Source organism: Hipposideros armiger, unplaced genomic scaffold (assembly GCF_001890085.2).
Source record: "Hipposideros armiger isolate ML-2016 unplaced genomic scaffold, ASM189008v1 scaffold_70, whole genome shotgun sequence".
Lineage (NCBI taxonomy): Eukaryota > Metazoa > Chordata > Mammalia > Chiroptera > Hipposideridae > Hipposideros > Hipposideros armiger.
In genome coordinates, this window is record NW_017731420.1 from 4,543,929 (window position 1) to 4,566,120 (window position 22,192).

General features: G+C 39.6%; 1 protein-coding gene across 1 annotated transcript in view; it reads right to left on the reverse strand.

The window, feature by feature from the left end:
* Positions 1-21,683, reverse strand: part of NCALD (neurocalcin delta) — a 178,121-nt gene extending 156,438 nt beyond the window's left edge. Inside the window, exon 1 of the mRNA XM_019642553.1 lies at positions 21,595-21,683. The gene's annotated coding sequence lies outside the window, so the exon portion shown is untranslated. The remainder of the gene's footprint in view (positions 1-21,594) is intronic.
* Between the last annotated feature and the right edge of the window lie 509 nt (positions 21,684-22,192).

The window sequence follows — 22,192 nt, forward strand, 5'->3', positions numbered from 1 at the left end:
GAGAAAACTAGCGCTGCCTCCACCTTCATTTCAGCCCACTGAGACCCATTTTGGTCTTCTGATCTCCAGAACTATAAAATAATAAAATTGTGTTATTGTGAGTCATTGAGTGTACAGTAATTTGTTACAGCAGCAAGGGGAAACTAATACAGGTGGCTTTGTTCCTCTTGGCTTGAGTTAGTTAGCAGGGCAGAGGGGCCTAGGCTGGGATATCATCAAGCGGCCCTTAAACAGAAAACAAACCTGTTACATTTCATGATAACAGCCAATATTCATTTACAAGTTTTTAACTACCATGTTTGACAAAGAATTAGAAGTTAGTATGAATGAAAATCAATCAGAAACAAAGGTGATGTTTCATAGATATTATGAGTTAATGGGAGAAATGAATCAAATTATAAAAATTCGTTTTAAGCACAGTTGTTGAGGAACACTATTATTACATAAATTAAAGTATATCTATACAGTAATTAAAGAATCTAAGTAATTATATGGTAAAGTGTATCTATGCAGTATATTATATAGTAATTATAAATTAAAGTATATCTATACAGTAATTAATTGTGACATTTTCTGGGACTTAGTGCATTTCCCCTAACCAAATTATCCCTTTGAGGCCATAGGCCAAAAGCCTATAATTTGGGAGTGGTTCCAAATAAATATTGTTTTCTTAATTATAACCCATGAGACCTTTCTTAGGCTTGATTTTTCTAAGTCTTGGACAAAAGCTTGAAAATATTTAGCATGTGCTTCATTCACTTTACTATGTTTTTTCTAAAAGTAAACTATTCAAATTACAAGTAAATATTAACTAGTGATTAATTTCTAAAAGCAAAATACAGAAGGAACACAATTTTGATCAACATTTTTTAAAATGACAAACACTGAAGTACAGCTTTGCACATTTGTCGTTAACGTTGACTACTCTTACTTAGTATTTAATCTAACACTAGTTTTTTCTAACAGGGACAAATAGAAACTTCTGTCAGTAATTTGGGAAGAGTCCATGTCTGGTCACATGTCTTGCTCCTGGCTCCCTGAGACTAATGCAATGTGACTAAAAGAAAATTTTTTTCCATCTCTTTCTGACAGTTTCTAGTTTTTAAAAATGAATTCATAATAATGGATATTTATTAAGCATTTGCTATTTCCTAAGTACTCTGTTACAAACTTTTCCATATTATTTCATTTGATCTTTACGACAACCTGAGGCAGGAGCTCCTTTAACGTCACCCCTGAGAAAGCGAAGGCTCAGGAAGGACTGTATAAAGTAAGTCCCCACAGTTGCTCAGCAGCGGTGCTGGGTTCAAATCCAAGCAGGCCGACCTGGGAACCTGCCTCTCCACCCACTGTTCTCGCCTCCTCAGAAGCCCCACCGAGCTCCCCAAACCCCTCTTACTCCATTGTGTTCTCATGGCCTCTCATCAGGTATGAGGCATGACTGGGAAGAGGAATGGAGCACATCTATTGCTCGTGACTATTTTTTCCCAACTCTGAGGTTTTCTTTGACCAACCAGATTTATTCACTCAGTCTGGAGAGTGGTTCTGTAACTGCAGGAATGAGGTTTCTTTCCATTTGTCAGCTTGGCCTCTGCCAAAGACTTGCTTTCAATTTTTAGAAAAATTGGATCTCCTCCCATTTCTTTTTGGAATGTCTTTAGAACCGTGTTCCTCACTTTAAAAAAATTTTTAAAAACCAGGCTTCCTCTATCATCTGCTTTTTTTCACCAGCCAGGAGGACTTCAGTAACATTCCTTTCTGTGGTTGGTGTTCTTAAAATAACAGGAGATTGGAAATTTAGGGATGGTGCTTTGAGAAGGCAGGTCTTCATTCCTCCACGGAAATGGAATTCAATTCCTTATCATTCTACATATATTAATGTTGTCAGGTGGCCTTTAAGTGCTTTGAAAAATGCAAAAGCACGTTGAGAAGATAGAAGTGGTGCTAATGCGCATGAGGACAGAGAATTGACTGATCAGCCGTCTCAGCACCGCTTTATAATCAGATAGTATTATATACTTTTGAAAGCATTTTCACATATGGCATAAAATCTCAATTAACCTCTATCAACCTTAGAAGACACATGAAGCAATTCTACTTACTGCTATATGGTGGTTTAGGAAACATTTTCAGGAAGGTTTTTGCTTCAAGTTACCTGTGAAGGCAACTCTAGACTCCAGTCTCTTTCCAAGAGGCCAACGCAGTGAGTGAAAATGCATCATATGAACACCCAACGAGTAAAGACTATGACCAATAAGAGCCAGCATGCATGTTGGGGTGCTAGGATGCCAGTGCTGACGAGGGTCGGTAGAATTAACTATGAACACCTGCATGGAAGAGTGGACTCTTAAATACCAATGGAGAAGAAAGAAGCAATCAGGAGAGAAGGGTGAGCTAGGCATTTTAAGGTAATAAGAAACTGCATCTTTATGAGGATTTGACAAGAAAAGTCCTATTGGGTAAGATCTCCTAGGATTGTTCTAATTTCCTAGAAGGAACCAAAGAGTACTTGCAATCTTTATCTATCTTGAAAACAGGACTCAAAACAGAATTGCTCATGGGCTGATCACCAAGGTTGGTTAGAATGATGTAATTCAGTTGCTCCCATCAGCAGGTGGGACTCAAGGACAAGCAGTCAGAGGCTTTTAGTTTCTCCCTGATCATCCACAGACCAGCACACATGTACATCTAAGACCATGCACATAAATACTCTACACTCAGTTCTTGATGTTCCAGGATAAGAGAGATTTTGAATAATGAAAACTCGGTTGTTCCTAATTTCATTTTAACCAATGAAATTTTATCATTGTTGCCAATCAAACTTATACCCAAGAATCAACCAAATAAAATAGCTTGAATTTCCTTCCCTGTTGAGTTTGTTGGGGCCTGGGGTGTGGAAGTCAAATCCCTTTCCTCTGACTTGTTTGTTTATATGGATTCCTGGGAGCAGCGGGAGGGGAGCACTTCTAGCCTCTCTCCTCCCTTCTTCACTGATTAGGGGAGAAGCCGTATTTTCTCGAATCAGTGTTTTTAGGGATAGGAACTAGGCAAGTGCGTGTGTGTAGCCTCAGCCTTCTCTCATTCTTTTCTTTTTTTTTTCCTCTTTGAGGTACTAACTGCCCGTAAGAAGCATGCACTCTTGTATGCCTTCAGCATATGCTTAGAAAAGAGGCTTCATCCCTGTGGAGTGGGGGGTTTCTCTCTCTCTCTCCTCTTTCTGGTGGTGGTGGTGGTGGTGAGGGCGTGTGTGTGTGTGTGTGTGTGTGTGTGTGTGTGTGTGTGTGTGTGTGTGATACTTCTCCCATCAAGTGTGAATTCACTGATCATTGTCTCCAGTATGGTATAGGCTTACTGGATTCTAGTGAAACAGAAATCAAGATTTTTTCCAACTACCCTCCTTCATTCAGAGCCATTATATTTCTGCCATGGCATTTGGCCATACTAAATACTTGGTTTGGGGAATAACCTTGTGCCTGGCACATAGTAGAAGCTCAATAATTATTTGTTGAATGACTAAATGATGTAAAGTAATTTCTTAGAAATTTCTGAAGTAATTTTGAACTTCGCCTTTGATTTCTTTGGATTTCCTACACAAGGAAGGGCAAGAACTTTTGATTTTCGACCATAATTCTATTGGGCTTTAACTTTGGAGTTTTCATTTGTAGACTTTACTTTTTCTCTGTGAAATTCACAATGGGGAAAAAGTTTACACCAAATTGAGGGTGTTGGTATTTCCTTAATATTTATCTTCATATTGTCATGTAATCTCCCTGCCAAATTTCTGATGAGCCTATTGGAGAATACGGCATGATTAAGGATGAATTTTTCAGTGTTTGACGGTTGAATTACTGCACTATCTCTGAACTTAGCACTGACATTCATCGTTCGTTCATTCAATATTGTGGTGTCTATTCCTAGGGATTTTCTGCTTACTCCTTTAAACCAGAGGTCAGTTGCAAATTGGAGGGCTGAATGGTCCCATGCACTTTTTTTCCTTTTTTTTTTTTTTTGCTTGCATAGTATTTAAAATAATACAAAAAAGATTTCTAGTTTTGTTAAAAAAAAATGTAGGGATGTTGGGCCCTTGCCCCTGGCACTGTATACCTGCTGCCTCCTATCGAAGGTGCAGACAGTCTCCATTTTCCCACAGTTCACCAGCAGGCATTCGATTATGCCACCTGTCTGGCTGCCAGAGGCAATACTTCATGTAGATGTGAGCAGCTATCTTCTGTTCTGAGCCCCTCGCTTTAGAGAGCCCTACACTGGTCTTCTTGTAGCTATTCTCCTCCTCATGGGTTGAGAAGTCTGAGAGCCAAAACTACGAGCTCACAACCAGCTTGCATTGACCTTTTCCTAAACTTAGGCTATATTCCAGGTGCCTAAGATTATGAAATCTCCTGTCCAATTAGTTCTAGCCACGTCCAGAATCTGTGTGAGCCCTTGCCTGGGTTGGCCCTCCCAAGCGCAGACATGCAGTGCTGCTGCTGTTCCCAAGGACAGATGGGGCAGCTCTTGTACGTGTGTGGATGAAGGGAGGGAGCAGAGGGTGGAGGGGTGGAGGACAGAGCTTGAACTAGAGAGCTCACATACATGGTAGGCTTCCCAAAGATGTCCACATCCTAGTCCCCGGAATCTGTGAATGTGTCACCTTACACAGTAAAGGAGACTTCACAGACAGGATGAAATTAGGATTCTAGTATGGAAAGATTATCTTGGATTATCTGGGTGGGCCCAATATAATCACAGCAGTCTTTACAAGCGGGAGGCTGAAGGATCCGAGTCAGCAGTATGAAATGTGATGATGGAAGCAAGAGGTTGCAATTATGAGACAAAGGGGTCCTGAGCCCGGGAACGTGGGCAGCCTCTTGACGCTGCCTCGAGAAGGGAATGAATGCTGTCCTCAGGGCCTCCAGAAAAAACCAGCGCTGCTTAGACCTTGAGTTTAGACTCTTGACATTCAGAATGGCAAGATAATAAACTGGCATTGTTATAAACCCCTAAGTGTGTGGTAATTTGTTACAGTAGCTATAGGAAATTAATACAGCTTGCTCACGTGGGAGGCCTCTCAGGAGGAGGCAGGGATGGGACGGCAAGAGAAGGTGAGGGGCTGTAGGCTAGGGCTGCCATCTGTGCTCTGGTCTCAGTATTAATTCATAACAACATAGGCTCAAAAGATATTGTTTCAATGGAAGGCATAAACCAAAGTCTAGACATATATTTTAATTTTCATGTATCACGTCTGTGCAGTGGCCAAAAGGCAGGGTACTACTAGAACAACAATATTTAAGAGCCACGCTGGCTGAGTGGCGTGTTGGTTAAGAGCTGGCTTGGGACGCCAGCTCTGAGCAGCAGGGCCTCAGTTCAGATCCCACATGAGGGCCAGTGACGCTGCGCCCTCTACAGCTAAGATGGTGAACAACAGCTCAACCTGGAGCTGGGCTGCTGTGAGTCACCGGTGACAGCGTAGGCTGCAGTGGAGCTGCAGTGGGCTGCCGTAAGCTACCGTGTGTAGCCAGCAGCCAGTATGAGCGGCTGGCAGCCAATGTGAGCTGCCAAGAGCCACCGTGAGCAGCCGTCCAGAGGCTGGCGACTGATCTGCCTCACCCGGGAAGAGTGCAATGATAATACCAACATGGGCCAGTGAAGCGACGTCCTCCACAACTAGACTGAAGAACAAAAGGACAGCAACTTGTCTGTTTCCCTCCCCCAATTCCCCAATAATTTTCCCTCCCCCAATTCCCCAATAAAATCTTAAAAAACAAAAACAGGAATTCATCCACTTGCATTAGTTATAAAATTATTCAGGAGTGGGCCACAAAAATGATTTCATCAAATCATGATAAACCAGATGCAAGGAAAAACAACTTTTCAGTGGGGCTTGATTTCATGCATCTCTTTGACAAGCTTTAAACCAAATTTCCCTGTATCAAATTTCTCAAATATTTACTTGTGTTTTCTGTTCCCAGGAAACAGGCACCATAATATGTTATCCTACAGTTCCAAAATTGAGGAAATTAAAAACAGAAAATATACCAGGCCATTGGCATGGACACACTGCTAATCCACCAGGAGAAGGGAAGACCAAATGAGATGTCCCGATCTTTTCAACTCAGCTTGTCCAACCCTTCTCAATTCATATAGTTAGAGAGAAAATGTCCCAGTTATACACTGATTGGTTCAGTGGTTTAAATCTACAGAACAATGACTCTTCCAACTAGGGAACAATGCTGGAAATGAATGAGTGTTTTGGAGGACAGGCAGAACAAGTTAAGTATCTAATAAGAAAACATTTTCCTATAATTTTTATTTTGTCTTAGGGGATTCTTTTAAATTTTGATGTGGTTGTATATGTACTTACCACAAGTCACTTTGCTCAAGTAAAGTTCATATGAAACAAACAAACTAGAATCAAAATCACATGAAAGAATCTGTTTCTTCCTTCCTTCCTTCCTTCCTTCCTTCCTTCCTTCCTTCCTTCCTTTCTTTCTTTCTTTTTATTTCTTCTTTTTTTCTTTTGTTTGGTCCAATGATCTAAATTGTTACTTTACTTGAATTATTCCAGGAACCAGCCAAGGGCAGTGAGCTGAGTTATCAGATGCACATTAACTCAGTGGCTCATGCCCTGCAATGAGTGCTCTTCTGGAAGAGATAACTCACCATGGCAGCTGCTGAGATTCATGGACTCCATCAAAGCCTTGACACAGTCTTGAAAATTCTGAAAAATCAAGGCATGTGCAAAAGTGATCTCTTTTTTTTTTTTTTAGAGGGAGTAGGGTGGCGGAGAGGAAAGGCCTGGAGAAATAAGATTTTGCTCATGGGTCTGTCTCTAAAGAGAGCTAAGGATCAAATGGAGGAAAGGAAATAAATAGGAAAAAAGGTAACAGGGCCTTCAGGGACAATGCTTTGACCAAAAAGGAAAAAAGAAACAAAAAAGTTTTCATAAGCTATCTAAAGAACATCTGGCAGAAATTGACTTGAAAATGTAACTTCAGATGAGTGTTCTCTCAAAGCTGGAGAGACACCAAAACCTTCTTATAAATATCCTAGCTGAGGTTTTGGAGAAACAGTATAGGAGACTGTATTTCAAGTGCTTTGAGTGCAATTTAACTTGGGTTTTTCCTAAATTCATCTCAGGAAAGGTAATCAATCGCATTCTTGGTGTTAAGAAAGAGCTTTTTGTCTTTTGCCTGAATCTGTTCTCTTGGAGGTATGGACCGTACCACTCTCTTCAAGCCTCTCAGCTCCTGTCTTCTTTTGGAAAGGATGGAAATTATATCAGCACTCCCTCTCAGAGAATACTATTTTTAAACAGAAAAATCTGGAAAAATACAAAACAACATGGAAATTTTTCCTGATTGCTCTTTGTGCAGCTGACTTGGCTCCTAACATACCCCTCTCCCCCACAGTAAAAATTCTATGATATTAGGACATACCAGCTTCTACAGGAGTCCAGTGCAATGCATGCTGGACCCATCTGCAGCCACTTACTTCAGCCGTGTTCCAGAAGAGATGTTCCTAAACAGATATTTTAATCCTCTGGAATTCAGATTTTTTAAAAAAACTACTCTTTAAATGTGACTGACCTTTGCACATGTGTGGGTTGAATCAATCAGGTCTATATTATGATAAAGGCTAAAGCCATTCCATTTCTTTATTGTGTGAAAGGATGCCAGAGAAATTCTAAACCCTTTTCTAACTCCTTCTGTCTGATAGTATTAAACCTATCTTTTATACCAAGGCCATTTGTCATGGAGAAGTTAACCTGTTCAGAGCATGGTCCCATTAGTAGGAAGTTTAATGAAGAACACCATCCTTTTGCCTCTTCAAGCTGACCCTCAGTTGTATCTAATCAATTCTTGCATCATGAATGAGAGTCCAAAAGTAAAAAAGGAAGAACAAATGAAGATCTCTAGATAAAACATGAAGAAACATGTTCTGTTTCTTTGAGTGACTGCATTTCCCTCCACTATTTTCCCCCCACCATCTCCTTGTTTTCCTGCTGCTTTATCTTACTTCTGTTCCTTGCTCTTTCTTTCTGGCAGCTTTCTCTGCCACTGACTATTTTTTAAGCCAGCAAAATACCTTTCTTTCCTCCTTCCAGCTCTCTTTAGGCCTCTCCCTCAAAAGGAAGGCCAGACACTTCTGTGCTTCATTACAAATCAAAATAAAGTGAAGACTTCCCAATGCCTTAGAATGAGATCCCCAATATTTTCATTGAGACAGAAGGCTTTTTAATTCCTCTCAAGCTCTAAGATCATTGGAGGAAGGACACAGATGGCAGTGAAATCTCCTGGGCTCTGCCCCTTACCTTCACGGATGTGTTTCCCAAAGCGTGGTGTGCACACCACTAGTGTTACTGGAGACAATTTTAGGTCATGCATAGTTATGGTGGATTTTGGTTGTGTCTTTATTGTAATACGCATTAGAAAAAAAAATAGCTGGCATATCAAATTTGCAATTTCACAGCTATTACTGCTTAGGGCAAATGTAAATTAAAATAGAAAGAGGAAGTAGTTTAAAGAAAGATATTAAGTAAAAAAATAGTGTACATAGAATGTGGATATGGTAAGAATCACGAAGATGGGATGTGAGCAACTCAAGATTGGGAAACACAACTTGATGCAACTGACTTGGAACTAGGAAGAATGGGACATGATGTCAGCTGCTGGCCATACTTTCTCCTTCCTTACAAAGCCCTGAGCTTGGGACAGATGGTGGGAATGCAGCTGTTATCCAGGCTGGGATTCACAATTTCACACCAGGGACCAAAGTACACAGAAATGCTTCTGAATGGATAGATCAAACTCATATCCTGCTATAACCAAGGACAGCATTGCCATTGAATCTACAGTTTATAAGCACTCTGGTCCAACCCTTTCCATTTAGAGGGTAAAAACCCTTTAATTTGGGTCTGTGTGATATTTTCTCATGATTAGACTGGAATTAGGGATTTGGGGAAGAATTTCACCAAGGTGAAGAGACTTTCTCATTGCATCGTATCAGGGGATAGATGCTATCAATATGACTTATCAGTAGTGATATTAACCTTGATCCCATGTGTAAGGTAATGTATGTGAGGTTGATCCACTGAGAAGTTCCTCTTTTTCCCCCCATGCTCTATCTGTCAGAAGCACGTGAGTGAGTCCAGCTTACACCCAAAGGAAATTAAACTTTACCTCCCAAATACATAACTATTAGAACCTGTTACATAAAACGACCACAGTATTTAGTAGATGTTTTGGGAGAGATGCTTTGAGACTATGCAAGCATCCTTTTCCTCCTTTACGGTTGGCCCACTCATCTTAGGATTCATCAGTGGACCTCACCCGCAGCAATTATTGCTGTGATGTTCTAATGGTGATATCCTATTACCCTCGTTTCTTCTACATTTATAGTTTAGAAATCTTCTATAAGAAAGGTTTGCGCCTTCTCTCCTACTTGTTTATTCTAACATTTATTTATATCAGTATGGACTATCAATATTTATTTCACTCTTTCAGTGATAACCTAATAATATTACTTTGTTTTTGTTGGTTTTTTTGCTAATATTGTTCCAGCTTTGGGTATAGGAAACTTTCAGGTTGACCTCTGCATTCTTTTGACATGCTCTATCCTTTAAATATAATCTATCTAGCATTTTCAAACTTTCTAGCAGTACGAAGTGCTTCAAATTCATCTTGTATTTTTCCTGCCTCAGCTCTAGAATCAGCCATTCTGCCAAAGGGCTGTGATTCCTTTGACTGATAAATAGTATTTAGAAGCAAACATGTTGGAGCTGGGTGTGTTCATTAATACCTGTTGTCATTGCTTCTAGGTTCTCTCAATAGACAGAGCTAGAAAATCTATGTAGGTATATGAGTCCATGTATACACACGTATCTATACTAATTTCTGTATCTAGTTATCTTCATGTATATATAAAAGTATGTACACATATATGTAAGTAAGTGTGTATACATGTGTGATATATGTACACACACACGTGCATGCAGATATGCATATGTCTATGTGTATATACATACATATACATATATGTATATCTCTCTATCCATGTAAACATAAACATAAGATTATACTGCTATCCTTGGAGCTGCTGTTAATTAACTGGCCTAATACTGACACCCAATATCATCTTAAAGGCTCTACCTTGCATTTGAAATCCTAAATCAGCAACTATTAAGGGTTGATGTCCAAAAACATATGTTGAAGTACCAACCCCCAGTACCTCAGAATGATCTTACTTGACCATAGGGTAATTACAGATGTAATAGCTAAGGTGAGGTCATGCTGGAGTAGGGTGGATCCTTAATCCAATATGACTGATATTCTTATAAGCAGAGGGAAGACAGAAAAGGAAACCAGTCATGTGAAAACAGAAGTGGAGATTGGAGTTATGTTATCACAAGCCGAGGACCGCCTGGGACCACCAGAGCTGGAAGAGACAAGGAGTCTGCCCTAGAGCCTTGGAAGAGAGCATGACCCTACCTGACTGCAGATTTCCAGCCTCCAGAACTATGAAAGAGTAACTTTCTGTTGTTTTAAGGTACTCAGTGTGTAATATTTTGTTACAGCAGGTCTAGGAAACTAATATAGCACCTGTCTATTTGATACTGTTTTCTACCCTGTATATATCTGATAATAAACAAATTATCCACTTTACTCCAAAGGCTACCTCAGTTATATCACATGTATCCCTCCCTCCCAGGCCTCTTTCCTTGGTAGCAAAGATGATCACTTATTTTCTGTTATATCCTTACCACCTGGTACAGTGCCAGGTACAGAGTAAGTCTTCATTAAATGTTTGCTGGCTTGAATACCTACAGACCTCTTCTGTCAACCCATTAGACTAGCCAGGAGGGTCTCCCTTCTCAGACTTTTTTTTTTCCTTAAGCTCTGTTGGGTGAAGTCCTCCCTTCCTCCTTCCTACTCGCTCCCTCCTCCACCCTCCCTCCAACCAATATTCACTGGACACATACCACGTTCATGGCCTAATTCTTGGCAGTAGAGAATTAGCAGTGAACAAAAGAGACAAAAATCCTTGCCATCTTGAAGGCTTACATTCTAACGGAGTAGAAAAATCTAGAATCTGAAATTGCAAATCACCTACGTCTAAATGATAAATAAGTCGTGGCATAGGAAGATAGAATGCACTTCGAGGATGGTTTCCATGGGTTATTTGGCCAGCTGTGGTAGGGTGGCCTCCTTCCAACAACCAAAGGCCCCAGCTGAACAGCTGTACTTTTCTTATCCAATTTTGAAATTCCTCTCCCCTCCCTAAGAGGAAGAGTGAAAAGGGTGGGGCAGGGGTGAAAACAAATGAGCCATAAATAAAGTGGAAATGGAGGAGTGAAAATAATGGTTTTCCTGCAGCATATTTAAAAGTGAACCCCTCCTGAGCTGTGCCAGGATAAGTGCCTTCCCCATGTTAATATCGTTATTATTTCATCAGCAAGTTGACAACATAACTGCATAATAATAATGGCTAGGCAGTACTGAGAGTGCTATATGCTAGGAAGTGGTCTAGACACTCACCAACTCGATCCCACTTACTCCTCTCACCGCCACTCTATGAAAGAAGTTTTTCATTTCACAGATGAAGAGCTGGATGCTCAAAGCGGTCAAGTCATTTGCTCCAAGTCCCACAGTTAGTAAATGACAGAGTCCAGACACAGGGTATGTGTAGTTTGGACCCCAAAGTCCGGGTCCTTCCCATTTTCAAGGAACCCCCTTCCCCAAACGGAGGCACCAGCTGGCTAGGGCTGCCATCCTATACGGCCTTCATACAGGATTTCTTTCCACAACAAGGGACCTCCTTGCTGACCCTGACCCTTTCATCACCTCATTGTGAGTATTTTTCTCTACCTCCACCCCAAGCTCGGTCTCCCCTGGTTACTGGGGTAACAGATATTTGAGTGATATTTGCTGTATTTCCAATGGTCACGGTCCCTCAGTCTTTCCCAGCACCTCTCAGCCTTTGAATTCTCTCCTCATTATTTAAGCCAGCATGAAGCAATTTTCCAAAACATCCAATTAGCAAGTGCACAGAAGGCACTGGGTCCATGATTAATTAGTGATCTAGGACACAACAAAGCCAAAGCAAAGCCAAGGATGTAGAATGCACTGAAAACGGACTCTGCTGAGGAAGACGCACACATTCCAGGGCCCTTCCACAGATGAGACAAAGAATCCAATAGTCCGCTCACTAATTCAAAGCCCCAAAGCTCCTCCATATGTCTTGGGGTTGAGCAGACATCAATCGTTGGGCGACAATCCCAAGCGGAGCAACTCCTCCTCCAGGGTGCACGGCTGCTCCGTTCCAGCAGTGAACTGATTCTCTCCCCATTGTTTTCATGCAGGAAAGCCTGTCCCCTCTTTCCTTTTTAGAGGCAGTCTTTCCTGCAAGATGGCCCCAGCTCCCAGGATTTCTTGCTCTTCATCAGAGCAGAAGTCAAGTTAGAACACCAGGATTTAAGAGACCAATTTAGGATGACTATGGAGTCAGAGAATGAGAAATAGTAGAAGAAAGCCAGGATTCTCCGATGTACAGTTACTGTTCTAATTCGGAGAAGAAAGGAGGGCTTAGGTAGAAGTCCATCCAGATCATATTCACCCCAAACATCAACTTGTTCTCCAAATTCATGGTGAAGTGCAAACGACAGAAAAATGCTCGCACTGTTATTAGTGAAAGTGTTACCTTTTCATTAGAGGGGAAAAAATTATGTTTGCTTTTGGTTATAATGGACTCTGCCTATAAGACCAGAGCCAACCAAACAAGAAGTCTGAGGAATATTACAGCAAGTTCCCACATCTCACAGGGGTGACAAAACCATCATATACTTGCCAGCAGTGAAAATTAGAAGCCTTACGTAGAACATTAGAGTTGAAGGAATCTTTTCCTACTTCTTCTAACCTACAGCCTAATTTCCTTTTGGTTCTAGATTGGGCTGATGCAAGCTTTCAGGGATGATCTTCGTACTAAGGGAATACACATAAATCCACCCTGCCAAGCCACAGGCTAAACCCTTTGCTTATTACCATGGCAATGGATACAAGCAATGTTAGATGAAAAGGAAAGGAAAAAGAAGGTACCCACCAGGACATTTATAAGACATACTAGTTCCTGCTCAAATGAGTAAATACTATGATGCACGTTGCTAAGCAATGTTGCATTCTCAGTCCTTAATAACTCCATTAGCAACACAGGGTGGGACAAAGTACATTTTGAGAATGATGAGATGCTTTGCCTTATGTCTGTGAATAATCAGCCTCAGCAACCATGGCTTCCAACACAAAGGGAAAGTGATTATCCTTTGTCCCCTGGCTGGGCTGCATATTAGAACTCAGTGGTAAATGTCCTGTTGAGGAGTGAGTCTAAGGGCTCTCTGCTGACCTGCTCCTCCATGGTGCCCTCAAGTCTTAAGTAAAAAATAAATGAATCAATAAATAAGCATGCGTTCTTTCCATAAAATGTCTCCTCTCTGCTCTTTTGTTTGTAAAAGTAGCAAGTGCTTGAAAATTGTGAATTTTAAATACACTTAAAGATTTGGACAAAAACGTTTCTGCAAGTATTCATCCTTGTGAGTCAAAGACAGTGCTGCTTTGGGGGGTCCTGTGCAAGGGTGACTGACCCTGCAGGCCAGTCCCAGATCCTGTATTGATGACAAGATTCCTTTGGTTTATAGATCCTAGAAGGTTGCTCAGGTTGAGCTGCCTACTAACAGGCTTCTTGCCTCTTTCCCAGCATTACATGGTTACCCAGAATTCATAATACCCAGTATTCCCTAGTTACTCACCATTTCCTAGCTACTAAGTATTAGGCAGAAGTAATCTGCAAGAAAATAACCTTTTCAGCAGGATTCTACCAATGGAAATCTGGAACTTTTCATTTCTTCAGACAAGCAATGCTGCACAAAAGACCCTACTGTGTGCAAGTTAGAGCATAGAGTCTGGATGGAGCCAGCCTCCTTAGGGTGAATCTCAACAACACAATTTGCCATTGAAGTGACTTTGGGCAAATTAATGTCTTTGTGCCTCTGTTTCTCACCTGCTATCATAATGATTAAATGAGTTGATTTACAGAAAGTGCTTAAAACAGTGCCTCCTTCTGGCACGTCCTGGCTGTGAGGCAGGGCTCTGAAAGTGTTTGTGAGAGTCTTCAAACACCTCCCACCCTGCCTATTAAAATAAATAAGCGAATACCACAGTTCATAAAGGAAAAAAATGCCGACTCCAGAATGCATCTATCTATAGGATCTGTACTTACTGCTGCTATATTTCACCGATCTAATGAAGCTAGAAATGGCCAAATTACCAATTCCTATAACATCAAACTGTTACTAATTATGGTCCTGGTCATATGCCATATGTTTCCCAGAAATAACAAATGTTCCATGGAAAAATAAGTGGCTAATAAGGGTGGGAAAAACATATATAGTAAATGTCCTTGTTTTTCTTGGCTGTTAACTTTAATATAATGAAATATTCGATGAAAAAATATGAACATTCAACTAGAACTACTTCTACACCAGAAAGACACTCTTGAACTACTGAAAGTTAGAAACCCATATTTAATAGCATTGTCAAGTAATTTATTCTGAATCGCTTAAATTTTAAATTTTGAAAAATGTTACTCAGGTCTCAGGTTTTTCCCAGTAGAAATTACAGTGGTAGATGTTAAATTAACTCCATGTGATTCTCATTTTCAGAAATACAATTTTAGATTGCTTAAGAGTTTCAAGTATTCCCTTGAGCTGCATTAAAAAAAAAAGCCATTTGGGCTTTAAATATAGTTTTATTTTTTGTGGGTTTTTTTTTTTTCCTACCAGGAACACATTTCCCTCAGATGATTTCTCAATATTGCTATTTAACAGACTCAGTGTTTTAGGTTTTTTAAAAGCTCCCTTTATTCTCCTTAAATAAATTTGAAGTAAGTGAATTTTTGCAACTATCTAGCAAAAGAAAGTTAAGTTATTGACCAAGTGATCTTCATTTATAAAGGCCATACCAGTCCAAGGAGGCTGGGAGAATGCTTTATTTCAGTAAATGTTATACCAAAGATCATGTATTTTAAAAAAAATCAGTCTGATATTCTCATTAAGTCCTATTTTCTGAGACAGGTAAGGCATGATAATCGTGTAGGTGCTAAAAAGTGATCAAGATCTGATCCAAGGTACTTGGGAGACAGATGCTGTTATCTGTATGATACTACTACACATAATAAATGTGCCTACTATGTCACAGGCAATGCCGTTGCTAGAATTATAATGGTGAAAAAAGCAGACCTGGGTCCTGTCATCACAGAGCTTAGAGTCAAGAGCGGTGCTGCTTCAATCAAAGTGTGATCTGTGAACCAGCACCACCTCATGCACTACGTCTTACCAGACTGCAACAGGACAAGTACAGATATTGCAAGTCGTAGTTTAGACAATTTACAGCAGCTGGACATTGCTGCAGCATCAAATGTGTGATCAAGCGCACTCATCTCATCTCGTTGAATGATGTATGGACCGGTTTGTACATTGCCAAACTTGCATAATGAACGTCACATGGTGGGATCTAAGTCCTAGTCACGGACAGGAGGACAAATATTGGCCTGTTGTGAGCTGGAAATTTAAAAAATATATCGAGTCCTTGCAATAGGTAGTTTGAGAAGCACTGGTCTCGCGCATTATAGGAAAGGACGTGGAAGGGGGAACTGAGAAAAAGAGGGAAGGACGGAAAGATTTAATTCCAACTGAGAAAATTTAAGCAAGTTTCATGGAAGACAGGAGTCTGAAGCATGGAATGGAATTTGAGGGGTAGAGACAACAGCATGAAAAGAGGTATGAAGACAGGAAAATGCAGGGATGCCCCAGGCCACCTAGTTCATTGCAGTTGGAGTATGATATTAGGCCGGGGCAAATGAAGGTAAAGGAGATAAATTTGCAAAGATCAACTGCACTCAGTTAATAGAGGGCTTCAAGTGCCATTAAAAAGAATCAGAACTTTATCTTTGAGACAATTGGAGGTTCTTAAATATTCCTAAACATGATAGTGACGTGAAAGAAAGCTCTATTTTACAGAAAAACACTGGTCTCATTTGAACTCTAGGCAACACTTTGAGGCAGGAGGCCTTTAGATGAAGTAAATAATAACAGTAAAAAGAAATTTTTAAAAATACTTCTCTTAATGGTGTCATATATTAGTCATATGTCCAAGTAAATTTATGCAATCTTAAGTCTTCCCAGACACCATCGCATGGTAAAATACCACTTTAGAAGAGCTAATCCTGTATGAATAAAGTGACTTTCAAATGCCATTTATTAGCTTGACGGTGACCGAGAGAACACACATTCTTCTTGTTTTCAGAAACTTTGATTAAACCAGTTGTAAGGGAACATTAAACCAATACACTATTGCAATAACTTACACTATAATGTCAAGTACCATCACCAAAGGACACACCAGTGGCACTTCTTTCTGTTGTTTTCAGCTTCTTATTGACCTAAAATTGAACTCATTAAATGTGCGTCATTTAAGTTTCCATGTGTCACCAAAAGTCTATTAACTCTTGCGGCTGATTGAGTTGGAGTCTTTGGCAGCATTAACAGTCCCATAAGTGTATCTTTTAAAATATAGTTAATCCACTAAATAAGTTTTAAATTTTGAGGGTAAAATTTTATAAGGTTTTTTAAAAATTGTAAAATTTTACAAGGTTTTAACGAATGAAGCAAGTCTCTTAAAGTGTATGCCCTCTCCCCCACAGAAAAAAGCATTATCACGTTAGGATGTCACACATTTTGCTGAGTAAAAATCCAATTATTTAGTCTTCTAATTTCTGGTTAATGCTATTACTTTTAATTGTGATGTAAGAACTATAGAATTATAAAGATACTATCCTGTCAAACTGAAAGTTATGCATTTAGAATTGGACATATTTGCAATTGGACAACTACAACACAAAGCTAAAACATGGCATTGTGAGTAACTGACTATGAGAGAGTAAAGCAGTGGTTCTCAACTTAGTGATTTTGCCCCTCCCAGGAGACGGCAATGTCTAGAGATGGCTGTCATGACTGGGGGGATACTACTGCACCAGGATGCTACTAAACATCCTACACAGCATAGGACAGCCCCTCACAACAGAGTGATCTGGTCCAACATGTCAACAGAGTTGCCGTTGAGAAACCCTGTACTAAAGAATCACAATAACAACATTTCCATTATTGCTCTTGGCATACATGAAAAAAATAACTTTGATTCATGCAATCTGAAAACCAGTAACAATGAAGTTCCTGAAGATTAAAGCAAATAATTATTATGCCTCCTTTTGATACAATGAACTATTCCCCCTTGATTTTTGCAAGCAAGTCCTGAAGGGGGCCCTCACAGGTGCCCTGGTTTGAGTCCATCGATGATGATACTTTATATGCAGACATGCAAACACTGCCATCAGGACATCTTCAAGGAGATCTTCAGAAAAGGTGCCTAGGCAGAGTTGAAAACTCCAACAAGGTTTCAGGTATGTATTATTTTCTGAGTTGTAAGTCACTGATGATTTTGAGATGCACCATCAATTAGATAACAGCTATTGGGAATGTGGCAAAGAAATACCACTCCTTAAATATGTACACTGATTGTAAGATGTGAACCTTTTTAGCGGTGATAAATATGCAAAATCTATTAAGTACATTAAGTGTATAAGACGATATACTAAGCTCTTTTTGCAAAAAGACATAGAAACACTCTCTCTCTTAGATCCTTCTCAACCAGTATTAGCCTCAGTTATTTTCATTTAAGTCTTTTCATTGTTCCGTCAACCTTCTGCCACTACCCCAGGAAGAGGTGGTGAGGTGCATAGTGAGCTGGGATATCACTAGTTCCTCTGAAACAAGCACAAACTAAGACAAATCTCACAGCTTCCCTCTCTTGTTTTCCTCTCTTGGTATTTCTCAAAAGTCTTCGACTGTGAATTGAGTACTGTGAAGAACATGCATGCTGAACATGGTCCTAGCACTGCTACAGCATAGAATTTTTTTTAACTAATCAAAGGAATAACCACACTTATATGCAATAAAATATGTATTTGAAATTGCTTTTTAAATTCCAACTAAAGATCACCCACACTAGTGGTTCATAAACAAAAACTTACTATAAATCCTATATATTTGCTCCTTGGAATATTATCTACTTGTTCCACCAGAATTTAAATTCCATGTGAACAGGGATTTTGTCTTGTGTTTTCTTACTGAATGAGTGAATGAATGAATGAATGAATGAATGATCTTCTCTCAAACAGCAGAGTTATTACACAATTGCAGACTTCCTTTATTTTCACATTATTAACAAAAGACAGTAGGACTCACTCCATGTTCATTTATTTGTTCTCTACTAAGCCTTTCATGATCTTCCCCTGCCACCTTTCTAGCTTTCCCTGGCATCATGCCCTCTTGCTCTCCAGCAACACTGGCCTTGAATCAATTCCCAGTAAGCTCTTTGCTCTTCTATCTCAGGGCCTCTGCCCTGAACACTCTCCTCTCCATCCCCAACTTCTTCAGACTTCTTCAGGAAGGCTTCCCTGATCACCACTTAAACAACGTGTCATGCTTACATTTTAGAGTCTCCTAGTTTCCCGTGTTTTGTTTTGTTTCGTTTCCACCACGGTACTTATACCATCTGTAAGATATATTTGTGTAATTATTTGATTAATGTCCCCCTTTCCCCACACCATGCAACTGTAGTCAGAAGCCATTAATATCCCCATGATCTAGCACACTGCCTGTCAGGTAGCAAGCACTCAATAAATATTTATTAAGTGAATAAATGAATTATGTTTCTAGGGATGTAATCTGTTGCCAAATGTATGAGTCCATCTTATACTGTATTGTTCTCCCCTAAAATTCACGTTAGGCACTTCATCAGTACTTTTCGGTTCATTGAAATCATCATTTATCTACTGCAAACTACATTCTGCAAAGTCTACATGACACTAAAAGAACTTGTTCCAAAATTGCTGAGAAATAAACTTCTTTCAAATCTTTTTTCTACACTCTAATAAAAAAGTAGGTTTGTTTTTTTCCCCACTGAATTTATTGGCTGTTTTGGCCAATAAACTGGGTGGAAACATAACTGGGTGGAAAATAGTTGTCAGGGAATCAGTTATTTGGATAATCAGTAGTTGTGTCTATGTCTGTATTTGAAAACATCTGGAAGCATACTTGAATTATCCTCTAGATATTTGGTGCCTTGTGCTCTAAAGCCTCTGAGGTAGTCTCTCTCCATTACTGTTCCCGAATGAAAGATGCTGTGTTGACAAAAGAGGTGTTTTTGATAGAGAAGAATTTATGGGACACTGAAAATAAACAGTAGTGAGCTCCTAGGCTAAGAGGATTAAAATAGTATATTTTTAAGAGGAGGAAGAAGAAAGAGGGCTTTAAAGCAGAAAACTGTAGAAAAAAATATATAATTTCATATAATATCATGTAACTGAGAAGCTAGTCACATGGGAAGAGTATGGAATTCTTGGGGATCTAGGCAAAATGATTCTAGCCTAAGGGAGCTAAAGAGAGACAACCAGACAGTAGGAAATCAGAAATAATTTTAAACCTAGGATCTATTCATAACTTCACTTTAAAATAGTTTCTTTACATATGCCTTACCTATCAGGTGTTATCAGGATCTCTGTTGCTAGGCAATTTTTATGGAAGTGTCTGGGATTCTTATACAAAATTCTGAAAGCCCAAGAAATCGGGGCAGCATTTGCTGACTTAGGCCATCACCTTGGAAAGCCCCAGTTAGGAAGTTGAGCCTCTGTTAAGGAGGTTACCCTCATCCCTGCCTTGGTCACTCCTCTCACAGCCGACACTAGTCTAAGGGGAAGTGACTCATTCACTGCTTCAAGAGCTTTTCTCATCCACACTGTCCTCCTTTGGGTCTGGCAGACGCCTCGAATCTGCAGCATGAATTCCTGCAGGCTTTCCTTGCTCCACATAAACCAGAGAGAAGTAGAGCTTAGTGTGGGGCTCACTTGAGAAGGGAGTCTCTAGTGAGGAACCATCTGCCCCTGAGATCACAGACACAGGAGAGAGACCTGGACGCTCACAGAGGGGCAGAAAGGACCAGAAGCCAATAGCAGAGATTGATTATTTACACCTCCATGCCAAGGGGGAAAGTTCTTATGTTGAATTACGCTCATGCTTTATTGTCTTTCTGAAACAATATACATTTTCCTGTTATTTTTTAGTTTGATGCTAGAAAGACCCAAGGAACTAACGCAATGGCTACTATCATGTTTAGAGTTGTGATAACCGGAGTATTACAAGAAAGAGGAGCCTCTCAGGCCGCCTGATCACTCCCAACCCAAATGCACACTTCTATTCCTGCCTCCAGGAGAAATGCACTGAGGTTGAGACTTAGTTCTCAGTGTCATGAGGGGAAAACAAAAAACAAAAAACAACCCAAAACGTTAGATTTTACTTAGCCTAACTTCAAGTATTTCATTACTGTTCTATAGATCTCATTAAGAGGACTGGCCTACCAAATTTGGAATAGAGACTTTTTCACTTTCAATTTCTTGTGACATTCAGATGAGTCATACTGCCCATCTAATACTTAATTAAAACATAGAGACTTATTGGGGATAAAGGAAGTGGAATGAAAAAGAGGTAAGTACAGTGAAGTTTCATTTTACATCAACTTATCGCCCTTCCCCGCAATATTAGCAAAATACAAAATAGGGCTTTGTTCTTGTCCGCATTTATTTTTGCCATTTGCTCCTCATCTAAACTATCTGGCCAAGTAAATCTTAGAGTAATATTCGTGCCTTGTTTATAAACAGCTACCAAAAGTATTGCCAGGGCCTAAGCCATGTTACCTTGTTTACAAATCTTGGCAGGCTCTCATATGGGGTCATAAGCATATTTTGAAAAATTTCCATGAAATTAATATACCAGTAGATTTCGTTTTCTGAAGAGCCAATTTCCTAAATATTCAGAGATGGCTTTCGAGACTCATAACAACACATTAGGAAAATAATAATGTTCCTGTCTTAACAGGAAATTCACTATGGTGGGTGCTGCTGTCCTAATTATACCATAATAGAAAGTCAGAAAAATCTTTGCTGAATCAGAAAACATCCCCTCTACGTGCTGCACAATGTCCTCTTAAATTTTACATACCAAATGAGTAGATTTGGAAAGTAAGGAGGGGCACATACAATACATGTTGCCTTTTTTTCCCAGGAAGCAAGACAGGTTTTTACTTCATTATCACTTCTCCTGTTTTTTGTTGCTGTTGTTGTTTTAAGTTAATTTCTTATATTTAAATAAGGTTTCTATTTAATCCAAGTCACCATAGAACAGAACAGAATTTTTTTAAAATTAGAATGGGTACATAGTTTCCTTTTCAGTAACATATAAATTTATCAAGAGTTAAAAATGGAAATGTACACCTCATGACAAAGCTTTAATGACAGATATAAGCGAGCATTTTCTATTTACCAAATACCAAAATATATGAACACACACCAGCCTAACTAGGATGCAACATCTTTGCATTTTGAATCATAATGTACACAATCTAAATACAGGCATTCAGAGAGGTGAAAAAAGTAACTCACGATATGCAGTCACACAGTGCCTCGATCCCGGAGCCTTCCACGCACAGTATCACGACAAATTTATCACCAGCAGTTCTATGGCCCTGCAACTGAGATCACTCATAATTAATGAATATTTTACTTGAAGATTTGACAGCTCAGTAAAGCAGTTTACTTAAGGCTGTTACTTTTAATTCTTCTGTAGTTGCCTTTGCAAACAGGAAACAGGAAACACACCTATAAGAACACTGACAAATTTCAGCCTAATTGCTCTTTGGCTCAAAGTACTCAGGGTAGCTTCTTGTATCACAGGGAGTGATAGGTATAATCCCCAGAAGAGCAGGACTTAGGTCCTCGCATTTCACAGTCTAAAATCCTTTAGACAGATGCTGTGCAGGCAATTTATTATAGGGAGAAACAGGCATTTTTGGTAACATTCAGGCCTTGTGGCCTTAATCTGGAAGGACTACAACTTTAGAATAAATTCATATACAGAGGGTGCCAAAAAAAATATACATTTTAAGAAAGGAAAACTGTATTAAAACTATAATACTCAATATATACTGATAACAAAAGATGACTACAAGTCATGTTTGACTTCTGCAATTACAAGAGGTGC